This window comes from Sapajus apella, unplaced genomic scaffold, assembly GCF_009761245.1.
Source record: "Sapajus apella isolate SASKATOON/1434 unplaced genomic scaffold, GSC_monkey_1.0 scaffold46, whole genome shotgun sequence".
Classification (NCBI taxonomy): domain Eukaryota; kingdom Metazoa; phylum Chordata; class Mammalia; order Primates; family Cebidae; genus Sapajus; species Sapajus apella.
In genome coordinates this window covers 11,858,829-11,865,873 of record NW_022436986.1, presented here as the reverse complement: position 1 = coordinate 11,865,873, position 7,045 = coordinate 11,858,829, and positions in this window count along the sequence as shown.

Genomic DNA, 7,045 nt, shown 5'->3' with positions numbered 1-7,045 from the left:
CCAGCACCACAGGTTTCTGGCACAAAACTTGACAGCCCTATTAGCAGACACCTAGAACACCTGTGAGACAGAGGCACCCATTCCCCTGGAAAAAAGGGAGCTGAAAGCAGGGAACCAAGTGATCTGGCTTGGTGGGTCCCACTCCCACAAAGACCAGTAAACTGAAACCCACTGGCTTGAGATTTTTGCAGCCAGCACAGCAGTTTGAGCTCAACCAGGGACAGTCAAACTCAGTGTGGAGGAGGGCTTCTGCCATTACCAAGGCAGTCCGCCATTACCAAGGCAGTCCACCATTACCAAGGCAGTTCTAACCTTGCCTGTGTAAACAAAATTGCAAGGAAGTTTACACAGCAGCTGAGCGGAGCCCACGGCAGCTCAGCAACACTTCTGCAGGCAGACTGTGACTAGACTCCCTCCTTGCTAGGCAGGGCATCTCTGAAAAAAGGCAATAGCACATCAGGGACTTATAAATAAAGCCCCACCTTTCCAGGACAGAGCACCTGGGAAAGGGGCAGTTGTGAGTTCTGCTGTAGCAGACTTAAATGTCCCTGCCCAGTAGTGCTGAAGGGAGCAACGGAGCCCCCAGCACAGCATTTGAGCTCTGATAAGGAACAGACTGCCTCCTCAAGTGGCTCCCTCATCCCCATCTATCTAAAGAGATACCTCATACAGGAGAACTCTGGCTGACATCTGGTGGTACCCTTCTGGGACGAAGCTACCAGAGGAAGGAACAGGCAGCAATCCTTGCTGTTCTGCAGCCCCTGTGGGTGATTCCCAGGCAAGCAGGGTCTGGAGTGGACCTCCAGCAGTCCTGCAGCTGAGGGGCCTGACTGTTAGAAGAAAAACTAAAAAACATAAAAAATATCTTCAACATCAATGGAAAGGATGTCCACTCAGAGAGCCCATCTGAAAGTCACCAACGTCAAAGACCAAAGGTAGATAAATCCATGAAGATGGGAAGACATCGGCACAAAAAGGCTGAAATCACCAAAAACCAGAGCACCTCTCCTCCTCCAAGGGATCACAACTCCTTACCAACAAGGGAGCAAAACTGGATGGAGAATCAGTTTGACAAATTGACAGAAGCAGGCTTCAGAAGGTGGGTAATAGCAAACCTCTCTGAGCTAAAGGAACATGTTCTAACCCAATGCAAAGAAACTAAAAACCTTGACAAATGGTTAGATGAAATACTGAGTAGAATAACCAGCTTAGAGAAGAACATAAATGACTTGATGGAGCTGAAAAACACAGCATGAGAACTTCATGAAGCATACACAAGTTTCAATAGCCAAATCAACCAAGCAGAAGAAAGGATATCAGAGATTGAAGACCAATTCAATGAAATAAAACAAGAAGGCAAGATTAGGGAAAAAGGAGTAAAAAGAAATGAACAAAGCCTCCAAGAAATATGGGATTATGTGAAAAGACCTAATCTACATTTGATAGATGTACCTGAATGTGATGGGGAGAATGAAACCAAGCTGGAAAACACTCTTCAGGTTATTATCCAGGAGAACTTCCCCAACCTAGCAGGGCAGGCCAACATTCAAATCCAGGAAATACAGAGAAAACCACAAAGACATTCCTCAAGAAGAACAATTGAAGGCACATAATCATCAGATTCACCATGGTTGAAATGAATTAAAAAATGCTAAGGGCAGCCAGAGAGAAAGGTCGGGTTACCCACAAAGGGAAGCCCATCAGACTCACAGCAGATCTCTTAGCAGAAACCCTACAAACCAGAAGACAGTGGGGGCCAATATTCAACATCCTTAAAGAAAAGAACTTTCAGCCCAGAATTTCATATCCAGCTAAACTAAGCTTCATAAGTGAAGGAGAAATAAAATCCTTTATGGACAAGTAATTGCTGAGAAAGTTCGTCACCACCAGGCCTGCCTTACAAGAGCTATTAAAGGAAGCATTAAACAAAGAAGGAACAACCAGTACCAGCCACTGCAAAAACGTACCAAATGAAAAGACCATTGACACGATGAAGAAACTGCATCAACTAATTGGCAAAATAACCAGTCAGTATCAAAATGGCAGTATCAAATTCAAACATAATATTAACCTTAAATGTAAACAGACTAAATGCCCCAATCGAAAGACACAGACTGACAAATTGGATAAAGAGTAAAAACCCATCAGTGTGCTATGTTCAGGAGACCCATCTTATGTGCAAAGACACACATAAACTCGAAATAAAGGAATGGAGAAAGATTTACCAAGTAAATGGAGAGCAAAAAATAGAAAAGCAAGGGTTGCAATCCTAGTCTCTGATAAAATGGACTTTAAACCAACAAAGACCAAAAGAGACAAAGAAAGGTATTACATAATGATAAAGGGATCAATGCAACAAGAAGTGCTAACAATCCTAAATATATATGTACCCAATACAGGAGCACCAAGATACATAAAGCAAGTTCTCAATGACCTATAAAGAGACTTAGACTCCTATACAATAATAGCGTGAGACTTTAACACTCCACTGCCAATATTAGACAGATCAACAAGACAGAAAGTTAACAAGGATATACAGGACTTGAACTCAAATCTGGACCAAGTGGACCTAATAGACATAGACATAACTCTCCATCCAAATCCACAGAATATACATTCTTCTCAGCACCACATCACACTTACTGTAAAATTGACCACATAATTGGAAGTAAATCACTCCTCAACAAATGTAAAAGAACGGAAATCATAACAGTCTCTCAGACCACAGTGCAATCAAATTAGAACTCAGGATTACGAAACTTGCTCAAAACTGCACAACTACATGGAAACTGAACAACCTGCTCCTGAATGACTACTGGATGAATAATGAAATGAAGGCAGCAATAAAGATGTTATTAGAAACTAATGAGAACAAAGACACAACATACCAAAATCTCTGGGAAGCATTTAAAGCAGTGTCTAGAGGGAAATTTATAGCACTAAATGCCCACATGAGAAGCAAGGAAAGATATAAAATTGACACCATATCATCACAATTAAAAGAGCTGGAGGAGCAAGATAAAACAAATTCAAAAGCCAGCAGAAGACAAGAAATAACCAAGATCAGAGCAAAACTGAAGGAGATAGAAGCACAAAAAAACCTTCAAAAAATCAATGAATCCAGGAGCTGGTTTTTTGAAAAGATCAACAAAATAGATAGACCAGTAGCCAGACTAATAAAAAAGAAAAGAGAGAAGAATTGAACAGATGCAATAAAAAATGATAAAGGGGATATCACCATTGATTCCACAGAAATACAAACTACCATCAGAGATTACTAAAAACACCTCTATGCACATAAACCAGTAAAACTGGAAGAAATGGATAAATTCCTGGACACTTACACCCTCCCAAGACTAAACCAGGAAGAAGTTGAATCCCTGAATAGACCAATAACAAGGTCAGAAGTTGAGGCAGCATTAACAGGCTACAAGCCAAAAAAAGTCCAGGTCCAGATGAGTTGACAGCCGAATTCCACCAGACATACAAAGAAGAGCTGGTACCATTCCTTCTGAAACTATTACGAGCAATACAAAAAGAGGGAATCCTCCTGAACTCATTTTATGAGACCAACATCATCTCAATACCAAAACCTGGTGGAGACACAACTAAAAAAGAAAATTTCAGGCCAATATCCATGATGAACATCAGCGCAAAAATCTACCATTGACCTTCTTCACAGAACTGGAAAAAAACACCTTAAACTTCATATGGAACCAAAAAAGAGCCCACATAGCCAAGACAATCCCAAGCAAAAAGAACAAAGCTGGAGGCATCACGTTGCCTGACTTCAAACTTTACTACAAGGCTACAGTAATCAAAACAGCATGATACTGGTACCAAAACAGAGATATAGACCACAGAACAGAACAGAGGCCTTGGAAGTAACGCCACACATCTACAGCCATCTGATCTTTGACAAACCTGACCAAAACAAGCAATGGGGAAAGGATTCCTTGTTTAATAAATAGTGTTGGAAAAACTGGATAACCATGTGCAGAAAGCTGAAACTGGATCCCTTCTTTACACCTTATACAAAAATTAACTCAAGATGAATTAAAGATTTAAACATAAAACTTAACACCATAAAAACCCCGGAAGAAAACATAGGCAATACCATTCAGGACATAGGCATGGGCAAGGACTTCATGACTAAAACACAAAAAGCATTGGCAACAAAAGCCAAAATAGACAAATGGGACCTAATTAAAGTCCATAGCTTCTGCACAGCAAAAGAAACAATCATTAGAGTGGATCAGCAACCAACAGAATGGGAAAAAATTTTGCAAGCTACCCATCTGACAAAGGGCTAATATCCAGAATCTACAAAGAACTAAACAAATTTATAAGAAATGAACAACTCCATCGAAAAATGGGCAAAGGATATGAACAGACATTTTTCAAAAGAAGACATTTATGTGGCCAAGAAACATATGAAAATATGTTCATCATCACTGGTTATTAGAGAAATGCAAATCAAAACCACATTGAGATACTATCTCACACCAGTTAGAATGGCAATCATTAAAAACTCTGGAGACAACAGATGCTGGAGAGGATGTGGAGAAATAGGAACACTTTTACACTGTTGGTGGGAGTGTAAATTAGTTCAACCATTGTGAAAGACAGTGTGGCAATTCCTCAAGGATCCATAAATAAAAATACAATTTGACCCAGCAATCCCATTACTGGGTATATACCCAAAGGATTATAAATCATTCTATTTTAAAGAAACATGCACATATATGTTCATCGTGGCAGTGTTTACAATAGCAAAGACCTGGAACCAACCCAAATGCCCATCAATGATAGACTAGATAAAGAAAATGTGGCACATACACACCATGGAATACTATGCAGCCATAAAAAAGAATAAGTTCATGTCCTTTGCAGGGACATGGATGAAGCTGGAAACTACCATTCTCAGCAAACTGACACAAGAACAGAAAACCAAACACCGCATGTTCTCACTCATAAGTGGGTGTTGAACAATGAGAACACATGTACACAGGGAGGGGAACACCACACATGGGTCTGTTGGGGGGTGGGGACCTATGGGAGGGATAGCAGAGGGTGGGGAGATTGGGGAGGGATAACATTAGGAGAAATACCTAATGTAGGTGACGGGAGGGATGGATGCAGCAAATCACCACGGCATGTGTATACCTATGTAACAGTCCTGCACAATCTGCACATGTACCCCAAAATTTAAAGTATGATAAAATAAAAAAGGGAGAGGGGGCAGGAATGAAAGTGAAGATTAAATAAGCCCTCTTTTTCTTTTGTTGATGGAAAGTAATCATTGCTGCATGTTGCTGTTTAAGCTATTTCAGAGGTGATGGGAAAGAAGGTGTGGCAAAATGAGCATCTGACTGAGAAAGCCTCAGTCATTCATTAATTTCAGAGTAGTAAGTCTTTTCAGCGCTGTAAATGGACTGTGAATTACAGGAGTCTCTCAGATCAGAAGCAGGAACTCAGTGAGAGATCCAGAGGGAATGAGTCCTCTGGAATATGAGAAAGGTGTGTTCCACTGCAAGCTGTGACAGAGGCAGCTGTGTGGCAGATAATCTCCAGGAAAGATGTCTCCAGATACTTGGGCTTCACCATCCAAGGGTATAGCCTGCTTAGAAACTAGTTAGCAAAAGTGCTGAGTGCCAACCAGGCAGGACGTCAAGAACCAGATGGGGAGGAGGGTCAGTTCTCCAGTTTCACAATGCATGAAGGCTTTCTAAAGGCTATTAGTGTAAAATTTTTGTTTTGTGTACAGTCCTACTCATATGCATGAGAACTGACTTTGAGGGGACCTCATAAGGTCCCCTCCAGCCTTATGTGAGGTAGCATGCTAACAGGACAGGGCACTTTCTGTTGGAAAGCTTTGGAATCAGAAGTCCAATTAGTAACTGGAGGATTTCTCTTGGAGGAACCACTTAATATCCCCAAGTCTCAGTTTAAGACTTCAAAATGGGGTTGAAAATACAAGTTTTATTTATCCCATAGTCTGTTATGAAATTACACTATCTACTTACATTATAAATTTTGATAAAATATAAAGCTTTGTTTGAACATACATTATCTTTAAAAACTGTGATGCTGGATGAGGTGGCTCATACTGTAATCTCAGCATTTTGAGAGGCCAAGGTGTGAGGCTCCCTTGAGCCCAGAAGTTTGAGACCAGCCTGGGCAACACAGCAAGACTCTGTCTCTACAAAAAATAAAAGTAAGTTAGCTGGACAAGGTGGCACACGTTTATAGTCCCAGCTATTTGGGAGCCTGAGGCAGGAGGATTTCTTGAGCCCAGGAATTTGAGGCTGCAGTGACCCATGATTGTGCCACTGCACTCCAGCCTGGGTGGCGGAGTGAGACCTTGTCTCCAAAAAAAAAAAAACTAAACTAAAAATAATACCAAAACCATCTGTGGAAGATTGTGGAAAATGACTAGCAGAGTCATCCAACATGAGGCAGAGAGAAGACAGGAATTGCAATCACCCCATTCAGGTGTTTTCTCATTTCTGTACCTAGAATATCTTTCCTTATCAGAGTATAAATTCTGAAGGGCAAGAACAAAGTCTTAACTCTGTGCATCCCGGAGTACCACATGTAGCCCTTAATAGGTAGGAGATGCCCGTAAATATTTGTTGAATTGTACCAGCGGACTTCAGCTTCCAAATTTATGAATTGATTAGCCAAAAGGGTGAAAGTGAGTAAACTGGGAAGAGGAAGAAGAGGAGCCTTGCTTTTTCACAGGGAGAAACAGCCTTGTCACTGTGGTCTTTATTGTGCCTTCACTGTGCTGCCTTTTCTGTTCTGAACATAGACCGCTCCTGGGCACTCTAAATTGTCAAGAGCTCTGTAGGCTTCCCAGAGGAGCAGCTTTGTGTGGCTAAACACAGGACATACATTCTCTTTGCACTTTTTGGGGGGTGGGTTTACTGACAAAGTCATTGTCCCTCTCTTCCTGGCCTTAGCCCTCTGCAGATCTAGTTATGCTGTTTAGGTTCATGAAGTACAAATTAGCATAATCCGATTAGATTAGCTTCTGAGGGGC